Genomic DNA, 19,408 nt, shown 5'->3' on the forward strand with positions numbered 1-19,408 from the left:
TTCAGCGCACTGTCTTTAGCCAACTTCACAGAAGCCTCCAAAGCCACAGAACTAGTCTTTTTACCTTCTAATTCTTTCTCCACCTGTGCCAACTTTACCTCCAGCTCCTCCTTCAAACCTTTTATCCTGTCAAACTCCGACTTAGCCACCATCATGAAAGATTTTGTAGCATGGACCGGGATACCCTGAGCAGTCCGAAAAAGAGCCACGCTCATATGAGCCATCTTCACACTACTTTTAGTTATGAACTCCAAGTGATGAAGAATGGACACATCATCCACTGAAAGACCTACATAGGGGGAAATTTACTGGTCAACAAACTCAACAGCATCAAAATCAGGGGCGTCAAGGTTAAAGGGTTCAGATGTTTTTTTGCTTTTTTGGAGGAGGAGCGCCAGAAGCAACAGCTGAAGTTTGTGGAGGGTCAGCCAGACGAACCCGGGGAGTAGGGATCACCCTCCTTGGCCCGGGTGAACTCGACACGAGCGGCTTCACTTGAACTTGAGAAGACCCCTCTCTTGCTGCCTTGGCCGATATGTTTTAAGCAGCAGCAGCCTTCCTTACCTTTTTGAAGGCCTTCATGGAGTCATTATTTTTTGACATCTTTGAAAAATAGAATCAACCACAGCAAAACATTACAATAGTGGAATAAGAGGAAGAAAAGCTAAAGAAACAACGGATAAAAAATAAGTCGGACTGTACCCAACACAGTTCGGACCAGGGACGGGTCCCCCAAAAACCTTTTGGTATCGAGATGGGGGGGGTTCCCCCCATATGTCCTCCAGAACAATCACAAACACCCGCTCAACCTTGTCAAGCATCTCCCAGGTATAACAAGACGCTGTCACATCCTTTTGCCATTCCAGAGGAAAAGCAGGCTCATCATTTTCATCAAGAAAAAAGGGGCAGGCCCCCTCAACAGCTTGAACCTTAAAGAAACAGTTCTTAAAATCCTTAAAGGATTCATCATACATGGCAAAATCTTTATGCCCTGAGCCCACATTACACGACCATAACAAATCAGTATCAAAAGCAGTAAAAGGAAAAGTAATGTTCAATTGGCTGAAGAAATATTCATAGCCATAAAAGAAAGGACACTCTCGCTTGACTGAAATTGGAAAGCAAACCTTCTCGTCAGAATCAGGCACTACAAGCTCATAATCCCTCTCTTAGGTGCCGCTACCACAAACCCTATGATGTTTTCTTAGCTCTACATAAAACTCAGCTTTTTGTCTTTCTCTCTACAATATTTTTGCGAGAAGACATGGCCAACTAGTCCTACAATCAAAGAAAATATGGATTACTAAAACTTCTCGAAGTACTAATCAAATATCTCTGGCAAGTCAGCGAAGAGCAGCTCACCCACAAATGGATACAACTCAGCAATAAAAACATGCAAATAAATAAATCAGACATATCAAACAAAAGGAAACCTTGGAACTTATGCCAAAAGATCCAAGGGCATCCTTTGGAGGCAGTAAAGGAATGAGGAGATAGGAAAATTTTCAAGTCTACATCCTGGCATCTCATGAGCGAAAAAAAAAACCCTCCTTCAAACCACAACATTTTAAAATCATAAAAACATCATCATTTACCCAACAGTCTATCAGCAAGTGGAATTGTCAAGCATCAAAGCATGCCAAGTAGAAAATGATAAAAAATGGTATATTTCTCAGAATCAAGCAAAGTTCATATCAAACTAGAAAGCACAATCAGGAGCAGTAACAAAAACTCAAAGCCCTAAGAGCAGTAACTATCAAAAAAGAACGGCAAAAGATCAGGCAAATTAAGGAAGCCCTAAAATAGCGCACATTGCAGAAACAATCAGACACAAGAAAGCAAAAGAAGATTCAAAATCTGAAAGTAAAAGATCGAGACTCTCTCAAAAAGGATGTGAAACAACGAGGAAGTAAAAAAAAGCGAAAAGAAGAACCAACCTGGAAAAATTAAAAGCTTCAACAAAATTGGAAGGAGGAAGTGGAGTCAGAGAGTCGCCCTCTCACAAACAAAGGAAAGCACAGAACAATTACCGAAGCAGCATCACAGGAAGAAAAACAAAAAGCTGCAAACTTCAAGCAAGAATAGAAAGAGAGAAAGAAAAGGGAAGTTACAGAGAAGAAAAACCGTTTTCTCTGAAGAATCAAAATTCAAAAGGGAATGATTAAAGGGAAACGGCGCAATTAAAAAATAATTAATGAGGGGATTAAACCCTCGCTTGTTCCCAAGGCCAAAAGTGCTAATGTAAAAGTGCGCGCTTTAAAAGAAAGCAAACATTCCGCATTCAAAGGAGAACTCTACCAAGAAAAAATCGACAAAATGCTCTAGTTCAGCTTCCCTGAAGAAGGATCGAAGTCCTAAGACTAAAAGACTCGACCTTAAAAATTGAGCTCGAGTAGGGGCACTCTTCATACCCTGGGACGAGCTGTCCGACCCCGGATGTTCTATCGACAAAGCGACTGACCTCTTCAGGTCAGGACAATCTGGCCTCTTCTCAAAGAGCTCGGCCAAACTACCAGGAAAGCCCAATAAAGGGCCCAAACAGAGGAACACGACCCGAATCCAAGGGCAGCCCAAGCCTATAGAGATAAAGGCGGTTCCCTTAATGATAAGATGACCTCGCTCAAAGATAAAGATAAGATAAGATAACTAACTTATCTTATCTAAGAAAGGTCACTCTACACCATTATAAATACACTGGAGCACCCAGGTATAACTCATACTCTGATCCTACTAAAAACCTACTTAATACCCTTGCTAACTTAAGCATCAGAGTCCCTTGCAGGTACCACCACCCTCCGATAATGAAGGATCAGCACCATCACTCCGTTCAACAAGTCAGACACGACAGCTCCGACCGGTACAGAAGATCTCATCCGAGATCGACCTATAGTTTCAGGTAACCCTTGGAACAGTATATAAATGTACGTGGGAGATGTTAGATAAGGCTAGGAAGCTTTTGTGATTGTGCTGGAAGAAAACTGGGGGCAGCCTCCTCATCTCGACACAAAGAAATTCTTAGCAAACCCCTCTCTCCTCCGAGCTGAGCTGGGTAGTGGTAAATTCTTCTTTTGGTTTTGCTTGTTTTGTCAAATTTATCTCTTATAAGATCTTTTCTGATTTGTAATTTGTTTTCCCGCTGTAATGTTTTGTTTGCAGAGATGATTAAAAATAACGAATCCATGAAGGCCTTTAAAAGGGCAAGGAAGGCTACTACAACTCAAAACGTCTTGGCCAAGTCGGCCGGGGAGGGGTCTTCTCAAGTTTCATCGAAGCCTTTGGTTTCGAGCTCTCCTGGACCGAGGAGGATGATCCCTACTCCTCGGGTTCGTTTGGTTGATCCTTCACAAACTTCTGCTGGTACCTCTTCTCCTTCCGCAGCTCCTCCTCCAAAAAGAACCCGGACTATCGAGCCTTAGTCTGGATGCTCCCGACTTTGATGCTGTCGGGTTTGTAGATCAACAGATTGCTCCTTATGGTGTCATGCCTACTGATGATGTATCCATTCTTCATCATTTGTATTTTATTACTCGGAGTGGCATTAAACTGGCACACATGGGAGCAGCTTTATACCGGACCGCTCAAGATCTTCCTATCCATGCTACAAAGGCCTTTATGGAGGAGGCGAAATCAGAGTTTGACTGGATTAAGGGTTTGAAAGAGGAGCTTGAGGTGAAAGTGACCAAGTTGGAGAAGGAGTTGGAGGGGGAAAAGACTCGGGCTATTGGTCTGGCGGCCGCTGTGCAATTAGTTGAGGACACGGTGTTAAAATAGCTGAGGTCTGGCTATAGATAGATGATGGATCTCAAGAACAGCTTGGAATCTATTCGGGCCGATTATACCGAACTTCAAGGTCACCTTATAGGCAACATTACTGCTGCTTATGAGAATCTGAAGGAGCAAGTTCGAGTTCTTGCGCCAGAGCTTGACCTTTCCCTTTTTAGCCTCGACAACATTGTTAGGGATGGTTAGATTGTTCCTGATGACCCTGATGATGATGATGATGATCGTCCTTCACTGCCTGCCACCAAAGCCTCTGTTGTGCCGACTTCTTTGACTCCTACTGCTAAGGTCGGTCGTCCTGAGCCAGAACTTGATTGTCACATCTTGAATTGGGATTATGGGAAAGTGGATGCGGTGCCTCTTCAGACTCGTCCTCCTTCACCCCATGTTGATGCTGCCGATAAGCCTTCGGATGTTGACTGAATTTTCTAATTGCTTCTGTAGATAACCCGGCTTGTAGGCTTTTAAACTCTTTATTTTGTAAATGATGTTTGCTGACTGTTGACACTCTTTTAGTTTCTTGTTTAGCAACTTTATTTTGAAAAACAAAGTAGTTTCCAAACTTTTGAGGCTAATTTTGGAGGCCTCTGAAGCTTGCTATTATCACAACTAGTAGTTTTTTATATCATGTCTGTCTGCACTCATCTTGGTACCTTTCAAGGTTTTGGGAGTGCTGGAACTTTTCGTTGTCTAACCTCTTTGGATTGGCTTGATTCCTTTGCCTGATGTTATTTCCAGCAATTTGTTTTGTTTGGACTTTGTTCAGGTCTTTATTAGGAATTACTTTGTATAACGTTGAGGTCGCCGATTTCGTTATGTCGATTTTGTCCAAGTTGTTGTTAGTAACCCTCTTTTAAGGACCTTGTTTAGGTCTCTTTCAGGGATTACTTTTGTAGCTTTATGCTTTGGGCCGACTTCATCACATCGAGCCCTTCTAAGTTATTTTCTAATCCTCTTTCTTGGACCTTGTTCAGGTCTCTTTCAGGGATTACTTTTTTAACTTTTATGCTTTGGGCCGACTTCATCACGCTGGGCTGATAAACCACTATTCTATGGTTTACAATGTGTTTAATTGTGTGGTTTTATCATGGTCTTTACCCACTTATTCATATAATTAGATGCATTTATATTTCCTTCCTAAAATTATTACATGATCGAAAACATGCTTGTTTGGTCTTAATTTAGCTAATCTTAATCCTCTCTTATTACCATTCGATGCCTTGATCTGTGTGTTAAGTGTTTCAGGCTTTATAGGGCATGAATGAGTGAGAGATTGGGAAGGAAGCTTGCAAAATTGGAAGGAAGACAAGAAATTGAGGAGATGACCAGCGAGAAGTGATGCGTACGCATCAGCGACGTGACCGCGCAGAAGAAAGGAATTCGCAGTGACGCGGTCGCATGAGTGACGCGGACGCGCGGATTGGAAAAGCAGAAGTGACACGGAGGTGTAGATGGCGCGCACGCGTGATACAAAAAATGCTGAGTGACGCGATCGCATGGACGACGTGGACGCGTGACGTGCGCGATCTGCAGAATTACAAAAGTTGCTGGCAGAGATTCTGGGCCGCATTTCAACCCAGTTTTCGGCCCAGAAACACAGATTAAATTCAGGAAACATGCAGAGACTCATCAGGCTTTCATAATTCACTTTTCATAGTTTTAGATGTAGTTTTTAGTGAGAGAGGTTCTCTCCTCTCTCTTTAGGATTAGGATTTAGATTTAGGATTTTATTTGCTTTAAGGATTATCTTTTTATCAGGTTCAATATTCCTTTTTCATTACTTTCTTTCTCAATTTAGTTTGTGAATTCTTCTATGTTATAGATTACTCTTTCAAATTAATGTTATTTAAGGTATTTTAGTTTATTGTTGCTTTCTTTTATTTATGTTACTGTTGCTTCCCATCTGAAGGCATTTTTATTCCAGTAGATTTACTTTTCCCCTTTCCAATCTTGGTTAAGAAATCAGTAACTTAGGAGTTATCAAACTCAAACATGCTTGATAATTGTTATCTTTGCTAATTGAATTGTTCTTCAATAATCCCAATCTTTTCTCCGGAAATAAATAGGATACGAAGATCAGACTAATTAATCCCTTGACCTTCCTTTGCCTTGGTAAGGGTTAACAAAGTGGAATTAAGATTCAATTTTCATCATCATTGATAAGGATAACTAAGACTGGACTTCCAATTTCTCATACCTTGCCAAAAGTCTATTTTACAGTTATTTATTTATTTTAATTGCCATTTAATTTACTCGTCATTAAATTACTTGTTCCTCATTCTTGAAACCCCAAATTTACAATCTCCATAACCAATAATAAGAACATACCGAAGTTATTTTGTAATCCTCTTTCTTGGACCTTGCTCAGGTCTCTTTCAGTGATTACTTTTATAACTTTTATGCTTTGGGCCGACTTTATCACGTCGGGCCCTTCGAAGTTATTTTGTAATCCTCTTTCTTGGACCTTGTTCAGGTCTCTTTTAGGGATTACTTTTATAACTTTTATGCTTTTGGCCGACTTCATCACGTCGGGCCCTTCTAAGTTATAGTAATCCTCTTTTATAGGGCTGGCCAGACCTCTTTCCAGGGATTTACTTATAACTTTGGTTATTGCGACTGGTCCGACTTCTTTACGTCGGCCAGTCTTTAAGTTACTTTTTAGCAATCCATTTTATTAGGACCTCGTCTGGTCCTTTCTATGGATCAATTTTTATAACTTCTTGCATTATTCTATTTTTGTCTTTGCCGATTTTGTAGAGATTAGGTTTAACCCTCGCTTGGTTGACCTTTTAATGAATTTGGTTTTCATCTTTGGTCTTTGTCGTGATCATGTAGTGAATTTGATTTTCACATCCTGCCGATCTATAACTTTATAATCGGACGATGAATGTTTCAGATTAATGCGGCTTGAGCATTTATAGAAGATCTGAACAGATTTTATTCAAAAGAAAATGCAAATATATACATGCGGGAGTTTTATTCCTCTAAGTCGGGTGATTTGTAGGTCTTGGCTTGGTGCCTCATTAAAAATCCTTTTCAGGAAAAAGAGTGCACCTTATCCTAAGATCCTTTATCATCCCTAACTGTAGTACCTTCTCAAGTTGCAGGCATGCCATGACCTAGGAAGCTCTCGCCCATCGAGTTCGGACAATTTGTAGTAGCCCTTTCCAAGTACTTCTATGACTCGGTAGGGTCCTTTCCAGTTTGCTGCTAGCTTTCCTTATCCAGGTTGAGTTGTTCCGATGTCATCTCGTATTAGGATGAGGTCGTTCTCAGCAAAAGCTTGCTATACTACCTTTTGATTGTATCTCGAAGCCATTCGTCGTTTTAATGCCTTTACCCTAATCCGAGCTCTTTTTCAGACTTTCGGAAGTAGGTCGAGTTCTTCCCTTTGAAGTTAGGAGTTGGCTTCTTCACTATAGTGGACCACTCTAGGCGACCTTTCTTCAATCTCAACTGGAATCATTGCCTCTATTCTGTACGCTAATCGGAAGGGTGATTCCTTTGTGGTGGAATGTGGCATTGTTCGATATGCCCATAGGACTTGTGGGAGTTCCTCGGCCCAGGCTCCCTTTGCGTCCTGTAATCTCTGTTTCAGCCCAGCCAGTATGACTTTATTGGCAGCTTTGGCTTGTCCATTGGCTTGGGGATTTTCTACGGAAGTGAATTGTTTTTATATTCAAGTCGGCCGCTAGCTTTCTGAAGCCTGCATTTGTGAACTGGGTACCATTGTCTATGGTGATGGAGTATGGAACCCCGAACCTTGTGACAATGTTCCTATATAGGAATTTTCGACTTCTTTGAGCAGTGGCATTAATTAGGGGTTCTGCCTCGATCCACTTTATGAAATAGTCTATCCCCACTATGAGGAACTTAACTTTTCCCGATCCCTGAGGGAAGAGTCCAAGAAGGTCGAGTCCCCATTTTGCAAATGGCCAAGGTGAGGTCACGCTGAGGAGCTCCTCTGGTGGGACGATGTGAAAGTTGGCATGTTTCTGACATGATGGACATGTCTTTACGAACTCTGTGGCTTCCTTTTGTAAAGTTGGCCAATAAAATCCTGCCCAGAGTACTTTCTTGGTAAGTGCTTGCGCTCCGAGATGATTGCCACAAATGCCACTGTGTATTTCTTCTAGAACTTCCTTTGTGTTAGAAGTCGGCACACATTTTAATAATGGTACTGAGATTCCTCTTTTGTATAGAGTGTTGTTTATAATAGTGTAGTATTGTGCTTCCCGTTTTAACCTTTTTGCCTCATTTTCCTCTGTGGGGAGTTCTTCTGTTTTGAGGTAATTAATTATGGGAGTCATCTATCCTTGATCCTGACCTGTTATGGCTAGGACTTTTTCTTCTTCTGAAATTGATGGGTTCTACAGAATTTCTTGGATGAGGCTTCTATTGTTGCCCTCTGGTTTGGTGCTAGCTAGTTTTGAGAGTGCGTCAGCTCGGTGATGAGCGGATAATTTATACGCTTTTTGGCATTGTTTTTAGTATGTTTTAGTTAGTTTTTAGTATATTTTTATTAGTTTTTAGTTAAAATTCACTTTTCTGGACTTTACTATGAGTTTGTGTGTTTTTCTGTGATTTTAGGTATTTTCTGGCTGAAATTGAGGGACTTGAGCAAAAATCTGATTCAGAGACTAAAAAGGACTGCAGATGCTGTTGGATTCTGACCTCCCTGCACTCGAAGTGAATTTTCTGGAGCTATAGAAGCCCAATTGGCGCGCTCTCAATTGCGTTGGAAAGTAGACATCCTGGGCTTTCCAGCAAAGTATAATAGTCCATACTTTGCCCAAGATTTGATGGCCCAAACCGGCGTTCCAAATCAGCTCAAAACTGTCCGGCGTTAAACGCCGGAACTGGCACAAGAATGGGAGTTAAACGCCCAAACTGGCACAAAAGCTGGCGTTTAACTCCAAGAAGAGTCTCTACATGAAAATGCTTCAATGCTCAGCCCAAGCACATACCAACTGGGCCCGGAAGTGGATTTTTATATCATTTACTCATCTCTGTAAACCTTAGGCTACTAGTTCTCTATAAGTAGGACCTTTTATTATTGTATTTTCATCTTGGTTCTTCTGGTTCCCTCTCTGGGGCCGAAGCCAATGATCACTATTATCACTTATGTATTTTCAACGGTGGAGTTTCTACACACCATAGATTAAGGTGTGGAGCTCTGCTGTACCTCGAGTATTAATGCAATTACTATTGTTCTTCTATTCAATTCAGCCTATTCTTGTTCTAATATATTCAATTGCACCCAAGAACATGATGAATGTGATGATTATGTGACACTCATCATCATTCTCACTTATGAACGAGTGCCTGACAATCACTTCTGTTCTACAAGCAAACAAGGCTTGAATGTTTATCTCTTGGATCCCTTAATTGGAATCTTCGTGGTATAAGCTAGAATTGATGGCGGCATTCAAGAGAATCCGGAAGGTCTAAACCTTGTCTGTGGTATTTTGAGTAGGATTCAATGATTGAATGACTGTGACGAGCTTCAAACTCGTGATTGTGGGGCGTTAGTGACAGACGCAAAAGAATCACTGGATTCTATTCCGACATGATCGAGAAACGACAGCTGAATAGCCGTGCCGTGACAGGGTGCGTTGAACATTTTCACTGAGAGGATGGGAGGTAGCCACTGACAACGGTGAAACCCTACATACAGCTTGCCATCGAAAGGAGTAAGAAGGATTGGATGAAGACAGTAGGAAAGCAGAGAGACGGAAGGGACAAAGCATCTTCATACGCTTATCTGAAATTCCTACCAATGAATTACATAAGTATCTCTATCTTTATCTTTATGTTTTATTCATCATTCATAACCATTTGAGTTTGATTGACTAAGATTTACAAGATGACCATAGCTTGCTTCATACCAACAATTTCTGTGGGATCGACCCTTACTCGCGTAAGGTTTATTACTTGGACGACCCAGTACACTTGCTGGTTAGTTGTGCGAAGTTGTGATAAATAGTTGAGATTACAATTGTGCGTACCATGTTGATGGCGCCATTGATGATCACAATTTCGCCCACCAAGTTTTTGGCGCCGTTGCCGGGGATTGTTCGAGTTTGGACAACTGACGGTTCATCTTGTTGCTTAGATTAGGTATTTTTCTTCAGAGTTCTTAAGAATGAATTCTAGTGTTTCAAGGTGATGTTCTTACCATCACCAAAGCTGATTGATTTTCATCAATTTAGCTCTTGAATGCAATGTCCTGCTGATGCTTGTTCAGCCATGTCTAATTTCCTTAGACTGAAGCTTTAGACTAACATTGTATGATTCCTGGAATTCTCATTAAGAATTTTGATATTTTTATTTTTCCTCTTCACTTAATTTTCGAAAAACCAAAAAAAAATTTACAAAATCATAAAATCCAAAAATATTTCTTGTTTGAGTCTAGTGTTTTATGTTAAGTTTGGTGTCAATTGCATGTTTCTGTTCTTCTTGCATTCATTCATGTGTCTTAAGTGATCTTCAAGATGTTCTTGATGATTTCATTGCTTTGATTTTTAAATTCTATTGACTTGAGTGTTTTGTGTTTCTCATATGCATTCTTATTTTGTTAGTGTCAGTAGTATACAAACTACTAAGTTTGGTGTCTTGCATGCATTTGTTATTTGATTTGAGTTGCATTTTGATTATTCCTCATTATTAAAAATCCAAAAATATTTTTAATTTGTGTCTTTTCAAGTCAATAATACAAAGAATTGAAGATTCAGAACATACAGCAGAGGAATTATACAGAAAAAGCTGGGCGTTCAAAACGCCCATTGAGGAAGGCAAACTGGCGTTTAAACGCCAGCCAGGGTGCCTGGCTGGGCGTTTAATGCCCAAAAGGGTAGTGCTTTGGGCGTTAAACGCCAGAATGTGCACCATTCTAGGCGTTTAACGCCAGGATGGCACAAGAGGGAAGATTCTGTTTTCAAATCAATTTTTTTCAGGTTTTCAAAATTTTTTTCAAAATCAAATCTTTTTCAAATCAAATCTTTTCAATCAAATCTTTTTCAAAATCAATTTCTTTCTATTTTCAAAGATACTTGCTATCAATTAATGATTTGATTCAAAATTTCAAGTATGTTGCCTTTTCTGTTGAGAAAGGTTTAATGTTTGAATCATATCTTTTCTTGATAACCAAGTCATTAATTTTCAAAATCAAATCTTTTTAAATTGCATTTCAAATCATATCTTCTCAATCACATCTTTTTAAAACCATAACTTTTCAATCATATCTTCTTAATCATATCTTTTTCAAAATAGTTTTCAATCAAATCTTTTTGATTTCTAATTTCAAAATCTTTTTCAAAAATCACTTTACTTCTTTCTCAATCTTGGTTTTCGAAAATCAATTAAAGTTTTTCAGAATATTTTTAAAATCTTTTTAAATTATTTTCGAAAATTTCTTCCCCTCTTCTCACATCCTTCTATTTATGGACTAACACTATTCCTTAATGCACAATTCGAACTCCATCTTTCTTGATAAGTTCGAATTTTCTACCTCTTCCTTCCATTTTTCTTTTCCTCTGACACCTCAAGGAATCTCTATACTGTGACATAGAGGATTCCATATTTTCTTGTTCTCTTCTCTTTCATATGAGCAGGAGCAAAGACAAAAGCATTCTTGTTGAGGCTGATCCTGAACCTGAAAGGACCTTGAAGCGAAAGCTAAGAGAAGCTAAGGCACAACTCTCTGTAGAGGACTGATGAGCGGATAATTTATACGCTTTTTGGCATTGTTTTTAGTATGTTTTTAGTATGATCTAGCTAGTTTTTAGTATATTTTTATTAGTTTTTAGTTAAAATTCACTTTTCTGGACTTTACTATGAGTTTGTGTGTTTTTCTGTGATTTCAGGTATTTTCTGGCTGAAATTGAGGGTCCTGAGCAAAAATCTGATTCAGAGACTGAAAAGGACTGCAGATGCTGTTGGATTCTGACCTCCCTGCACTCGAAGTGAATTTTCTGGAGCTACAGAAACCCAATTGGCGCGCTCTTAACGGCATTGAAAAGTAGACATCCTGGGCTTTCCAGCAATGTATAATGGTCCATACGTTGCCCGAGATTTGATGGCCCAAACCGGCGTTGCAAATCAGCCTCAGAATTTCCAGCGTTTAACGCTGGAACTGGCATAAAACTTGGAGTTAAACGCCCAAACTGGCACCAAAGCTGGCGTTTAACTCCAGAAAAGGTCTCTACACGAAAAGTATCAATGCTCAACCCAAGCACACACCAAGTGGGCTCCGGAAGTGGATTTTTACGTCATTTACTCATCTCTGTATACCCTAGGTTACTAGCTTACTATTAATAGGATCTTTTGACATTGATTCTGTACCTCATGACACTTTACACGTTTCTTTGTGTACCTTCCACAGCATGAGTCTCTAAACCCCATGGTTGGGGGTGAGGAGCTCTGCTGTGTCTTGATGGATTAAGGCAATTACTACTGTTTCTTATTCAATCATGCTTGCTTCCATTCTAAGATATTACTTGTGCTTAAACCGGATGAATGTGATGATCCGTGACACTCATCATATTCTCAACTATGAACGTGTGCCTGACAACCACCTCCGTTCTATCTTAGATTGAGTAGATATCTCTTGGATTCTTTAATCGGAATCTTCGTGGTATAAGTTAGAACTGATGGCAGCATTCAAGAGAATCCGGAAGGTCTAAACCTTGTCTGTGGTATTCTGAGTAGGATTCAATGATTGAATGACTGTGACGAGCTTCAAACTCCTGAGGGCGGGGCGTTAGTGACAGACGCAAAAGAATCACTGGATTCTATTCCGGCCTGATTGAGAACCGACGGATGGATAGCCGTGCCGTGACAGGGTGCGTTGAACATTTCCACTGAGAGGATGGGAGGTAGCCACTGACAACGGTGAAACCCTTGCATACAGCTTGCCATGGAAGGAGCCTTGCGTGCTTGAAGAAGAAGACAGTAGGAAAGCAGAGATTCAGAAGATGGAGCATCTCCAAAACCTCAACCTATTCTCTATCACTGCAAAACAAGTACTTATTTCATGTTCTTTTACTCTTCACAATCAATCCTGATAATTTCTGATATCCTGACTAAGATTTACAAGATAACTATAGCTTGCTTCAAGCCGACAATCTCCGTGGGATCGACCCTTACTCACGTAAGGTATTACTTGGACGACCCAGTGCACTTGCTGGTTAGTTGTGCGGGATTGCAAAAGTGTGATTGCAATTTCATGCACCAAGTTTTTGGCGCCGTTGCCGGGGATTGTTCGAGTTTGGACAACTGACGGCTTATCTTGTTGCTTAGATTAGGACTGTTTTATTTTTGTTGGTTTAGAGTCTTTTAGTTGAGTCTAGTTTCATATTTTAAGTTTGGTGTCAATTGCATGCTTTTGTTTTTCTTTTAATTTTCGAATTTGCATGTCTTTAGTCCCTTTTTGATTCGTAAAAATTCTAAGTTTGGTGTCCTCTTTGTGTTTTTCCCTTAAAATTTTCGAAAAAATTATTGTTTGATTTTCTAAAAATTTTAAGTTTGGTGTCATTTTGTTGTTTTTCTCTTTCCTCATTTCAAAAATCAAATCTTTTTCATAAAATTTTTCAACCATATCTTCTTAATTGCTGATTTCAAAATCTTTTTAATTAACTAATCGATTCAGTTCTCAATTTGCTTTGATCTTATTTTCTTTTTAATTTTCGAATTTTTATTTTAATTTCCTTTTGTTTTATTTTATTTTTTTCGGTTAATTCAAAAAAAAAAACAAAATTTATCTATTTGCAATCCATATCATTTCCCTTTATCCATTATGGACCTAAGTGGGATTGATCAGTCCAGAAGGACTCTGGGGTCATATGCTAACCCCATTACAGCTGCATATGGGAGTAGCATTTGTACACCTCCCATCAAAGTAAGCAGCTTTGAGCTAAATCCTCAACTCATTATCATAGTGCAGCAAAATTGCCAGTATTCCGGTCTTCCACAGGAAGAGCCTACTGAGTTTCTGGCACAGTTCTTACAAATTGCTGACACAGTACATGATAAAGAGGTGGATCAGGATGTCTACAGACTATTACTGTTTCCATTTGCTGTAAAAGATCAAGCTAAAAGGTGGTTGAATAACCAACCTACAGCAAGCATAAAGACATGGAAACAGTTATCAAACAAATTCTTGAATCACTTTTACCCTCCAAAGAGGATGACACAGCTAAGGCTGGACATCCAAGGCTTTAAACAAGAGGATAATGACTCCCTTTATAATGCCTGGGAGAGGTATAGAGGTATGCTAAGAAAATTCCCCTCTGAAATGTTTTCAGAGTGGGTACAGTTAGACATCTTCTACTATGGGCTTACAGAAAAAGCTCAGATGTCTTTAGACCACTCAGCTGGTGGATCTATACACATGAGGAAGACAATTGAAGAGGCTCAAGAGCTTATAGACACTATTGCTAGAAATCAATATTTGTACTCTAGCAATGAGTTCTTTCCAAAAGAGGAAGTCATGACAGTAGTCACTGATCCTAATCCTCAAGAACAGATGATTGAGCTTAATCAACAATTGCTCCTGATGACAGAACAGTTAGCAGAATTTAAAGAGATGCTCCATGAAACTAAAGTTGCTAACAAGAACATAGAACTGCAGTTGAATCAAGCAAAACAGCAAATATCTAAACAGATAACAGAGGAATGTCAAGCAGTTCAACTGAGGAGTGGGAAGACACTGAATAACACTGCTCAAAAGAGCAAAAAGCCAAACAAGGAACAATTGACAGAGGATAACCAAACCACTGTTCAAAATCCCTCTGAGGATAGTAAGAGCCCAGAGAGGAACACTTTTGGCGTTCAAACGCCAGAAAAGGGGGGAAAGCTGGCGTTAAACGCCCATTCCCTGCCCAGTTCTGGCGTTCAAACGCTAGAAAAGGGGGAAGTTGGCGTTAAACGCCCATTTTCCACCCAACCTGGCATTCAAACGCCAAGGGAAGATCAGACACCTGAGAGTGCTGACAGTAATCCCTCTAACAAGGCTTCTTCAACCACTTCTGTAAGGAATAAACCTGCAGCATCTAAGGTTGAAGACTATAAAGCCAAGATGCCCTATCCTCAAAAACTCCGCCAAGCGGAACAGGATAAGCAATTTGCCCGCTTTGCAGACTGATGAGCGGATAATTTGTATGCTTTTTGGCATTGTTTTTAGTATGTTTTTAGTATGATCTAGTTAGTTTTTAGTATATTTTTATTAGTTTTTAGTTAAAATTCACTTTTCTGGACTTTACTATGAGTTTGTGTGTTTTTCTGTGATTTCAGGTATTTTCTGGCTGAAATTGAGGGACCTGAGCAAAAATCTGATTCAGAGACTAAAAAGGACTGCAGATGCTGTTGGATTCTGACCTCCCTGCACTCGAAGTAGATTTTCTGGAGCTACAGAAGCCCAATTGGCGCGCTCTCAACGGCGTTGGAAAGTAGACATTCTGGGCTTTCCAGCAATATATGATAGTCCATACTTTGCCCAAGATTTGATGGCCCAAACCGGCGTTCAAAGTCACCTTCAAGATTTCCAGCGTTAAACGCCGGAACTGGCACCCAAATGGGAGTTAAACGCCCAAACTGGCATAAAAGCTGGCGTTTAACTCCAAGAAGAGTCTCTACACGAAAATGCTTCATTGCTCAGCCCAAGCACACACCAAGTGGGCCCAGAAGTGGATTTTTATGTCATTTACTCATCTCTGTACACCCTAGGCTACTAGTTCTCTATATATAGGACCTTTTACTATTGTATTTATCATCTTTGGACATCTAGTTCTTAGATTAGATCTTGGTTCTTCTGGTTCCCTCTCTGGGACCGAAGCCAATGATCACCTTTTTTCTTATGTATTTTCAACGGTGGAGTTTCTACACACCATAGATTAAGGTGTGGAGCTCTGCTGTACCTCGAGTATTAATGCAATTACTATTGTTCTTCCATTCAATTCCGCTTGTTCTTGTTCTAAGATATCACTTGTTCTTCAACTTGATGAATGTGATGATCCGTGACACTCATCATCATTCCCACCTATGAACAAAGTGACTGACAACCACTTCTGTTCTACAAGCAAACAAGGCTCTAGTGTTTATCTCTTGGATTCTTTAACCGGAATCTTCGTGGTATAGGCTGGAACTGATGGCGGCATTCAAGAGAATCCGGAAGGTCTAAACCTTGTTTGTGGTATTCTGAGTAGGATTCCATGACTGAATGACTGTGACGTGCTTCAAACCCCTGAGGGCGGGGCGTTAGTGACAGACGCAAAAGAATCACTGGATTCTATTCCGGCCTGATTGAGAACCGACAGATGAATTCCGCTATGCTGTGACAGAGCATATGCAATCGCTTTCACTGAGAGGATGGGAGGTAGCCATTGACAACGGTGAAACCCTACACAAGCTTGCCATGGAAAGGAGTAAGAAGGATTGGATGAAGACAGTAGGAAAGCAGAGAGACGGAAGGGAAGGCATCTTCATGCGCTTATCTGAAGTTCCTACCAATGAATTACATAAGTATCTCTATCTTTACCTTTGTGTTATTTTCGTTCATCACCATTACCATTTGAGTTTGCCTGACTAAGATTTACAAGATGACCATAGCTTGCTTCAATACTAACAATCTCCGTGGGATCGACCCTTACTCGCGTAAGGTTTATTACTTGGACGACCCAGTGCACTTGCTGGTTAGTTGTGCGAAGTTGTGTAATGCCATGGTACTGAACTACCAAGTTTTTGGGGTTCATGACCGGGGATTATGAGAGTTGTGAAAAAGTATTGTTCACAATTTCGCGCACCAAGTTTTTGGCGCCGTTGCCGGGGATTGTTCAGTTTGGACAACTGACGGTTCATCTTGTTGCTTAGATTAGGTATTTTTTTCAGAGTTCTTAAGAATGAATTCTAGTGTTTCAAGGTGATGTTCTTATCATCACCAAAGCTGATTGATCTTCATCAATTTAGCTCTTGAATGCAATATCCTGCTGAAGCTTGGCCGGCCATGTCTAATTTCTTTAGACTAAAGCTTTAGACTAACATTGCATGATTCCTGGAATTCTCATTAAGAATTTTGATACCTTTATTTTCTTTTTCCACTTAATTTTCGAAAAAGCACAAAAAAAAATTTATAAAATCATAAAATCCAAAAATATTTCTTGTTTGAGTCTAGAGTCTCATCTTAAGTTTAGTGTCAATTGCATGTTTCTGTTCTTATTGCATTCATGCATGTGTCTTCATTGATCTTCAAGTTATTCTTGATGATTTTCGTGCTCTGATCTTTGAATTCAATTGACTTGAGTGTTTTGTGTGTCTCATATGCATTCTTATTAGTGTCAGCAGTAAACAAACTGCTAAGTTTGGTGTCTTGCATGCATTGTTATTTGATTTTAGTTGCATTTTGATTATTCCTTATTATTAAAAATCCAAAAATATTTTTAATTTGTGTCTTTTCAAGTCAATAATACAGAGAATTGAAGATTCAGAACATACTACAGAGGAATCACACAGAAAAAGCTGGGCATTCAAAAATGCCCAGTGAAGAAGACAGACTGGCGTTTAAACGCCAGCCAGGGTGCCTGGCTGGGCGTTTAACGCCCAAAAGGGTAGTAGTTTGGGCGTTAAACGCCAGAATGTGCACCATTCTGGGCGTTTAACGCCAGGATGGCACAAGGGGGAAGATTTTGTTTTCAAAATCAATTTTTTTTTCAAGTTTTCAAAGTTTTTCAAAATCAAATCTTTTTCAAATCAATTTTTCAATCAAATCTTTTTCAAAACCAATTTCTTTCCATTTTTAAAGATACTTACTATCAATTAATGATTTGATTCAACATTTTAAGTATGTTGCCTTTTCTGTTGAGGAAGGTTTTATGTTTGAATCATATCTTTTCTTGTTAGGCAAGTCATTAATTTTTAAAATCATATCTTTTCAAATTGTTTTCAAATCATATCTTTTAAAATTGTTTTCAAATCATATCTTTTTAATCACATCTTTTTCAAAATAAGTTTTCAATCAAATCTTTTTAATTTCTAATTTCAAAATCTTTTTCAAAAATCACTTGATTTCTTTTCCACTCTTATTTTCGAAAATCAATTAAGTGTTTTTCAAAATGTTTTCAAAATCTTTTACTTAAATTTTCGAAAATTACTTCCCTTCTTCTCACATCCTTCTATTTATGGACTAACAATATTCCTTAATACAAAATTCGAACTCCATCTTCTTTGATAAGTTCGAATTTTCTACCTCTGTCTTCCATTTTTCTTCCTCTGACACCTCAAGGAATCTCTATACTGTGACATAGAGGATTCCATATTTTCTTGTTCTCTTCTCTTTCATATGAGCAGGAGCAGAGACAAAGGCATTCTTGTTGAAGCTAACCCTGAGCCTGAAAGGACCTTGAAGCGAAAGCTAAGAGAAGCTAAAGCACAAATCTCTATGAACGGAGGTGGTTGTCAGGCACACGTTCATAGTTGAGGACCTAACAGAAATTTTCAAGGAAGAAGAAGCCATGGCAGCCGAAAACAACAACAATGCAAGGAAGGTGCTGGGTGACTTTACTGCACCTACTCCCGATTTCTATGGGAGAAGCATCTCTATCCCTGCCATTGGAGCAAACAACTTTGAGCTTAAGCCTCAATTAGTTTCTCTAATGCAACAGAATTGCAAGTTCCATGGACTTCCATTGGAAGATCCTCATCAGTTCTTAGCTGAATTCTTGCAAATCTGTGACACAGTCAAGACTAATGGGGTAGACCCTGAGGTCTATAGACTGATGCTATTCCCTTTTGCTGTAAGAGACAGAGCTAGAATATGGTTGGACTCTCAACCTAAAGAAAGCCTGGACTCTTGGGAAAAGCTAGTCAATGCCTTCTTGGCAAAGTTCTTTCCACCTCATAGATGGAGTAAGCTTAGAGTGGAGGTCCAAACCTTCAGACAGAAGGATGGAGAATCCCTCTATGAAGCTTGGGAAAGATACAAACAATTGATCAGAAAGTGTCCATCTGACATGCTTTCTGAATGGAGCATCATAGGTATTTTCTATGATGGTCTCTCTGAACTGTCCAAGATGTCTTTGGATAGCTCTGCTGGAGGATCTCTTCATCTGAAGAAGACGCCTACAGAGGCTCAAGAGCTAATTGAAATGGTTGCAAATAACCAATTCATGTACACTTCTGAAAGAAATCCTGTGAACAATGGGACTAGTCAGAAGAAAGGAGTTCTTGAGATTGACACTCTGAATGCCATATTGGCTCAGAACAAAATATTGACTCAACAAGTCAATATGATTTCTCAAAGTCTGTCTGGAATGCAAAATGCACCAAGCAGTACTAAGGAAGCTTCATCTGAGGAAGAAGCTTATGATCCTGAGAACCCTTCAATGGAAGAGGTGAATTACATGGGAGAATCCTATGGAAACACCTACAATCCTTCATGGAGGAATCATCCAAATCTTTCATGGAAGGATCAACAGAGACCCCAACAAGGTTTCAATAACAATAATGGTGGAAGAAACAGGTTTAGCAATAGCAAACCTTTTCCATCATCTTCTCAGCAACAGACAAAGAGTTCTAAGCAGAATACCTCTGACTTAGCAACCATGGTCTCTGATCTGATCAAAACCACTCAAAGTTT

The 19,408-nt window shown here is 39.6% G+C and overlaps 1 non-coding gene across 1 annotated transcript; it reads right to left on the bottom strand.

The window, feature by feature from the left end:
* Nucleotides 1-18,680: 18,680 nt before the first annotated feature.
* LOC112718521 (small nucleolar RNA R71) lies at nt 18,681-18,784 on the bottom strand. The gene has a single exon (XR_003160858.1). It is a non-coding gene; the product is annotated as a small nucleolar RNA R71 (small nucleolar RNA).
* Nucleotides 18,785-19,408: the final 624 nt, after the last annotated feature.

Source organism: Arachis hypogaea, chromosome 10 (assembly GCF_003086295.3).
Source record: "Arachis hypogaea cultivar Tifrunner chromosome 10, arahy.Tifrunner.gnm2.J5K5, whole genome shotgun sequence".
Taxonomy (NCBI): Eukaryota; Viridiplantae; Streptophyta; class Magnoliopsida; order Fabales; family Fabaceae; genus Arachis; species Arachis hypogaea.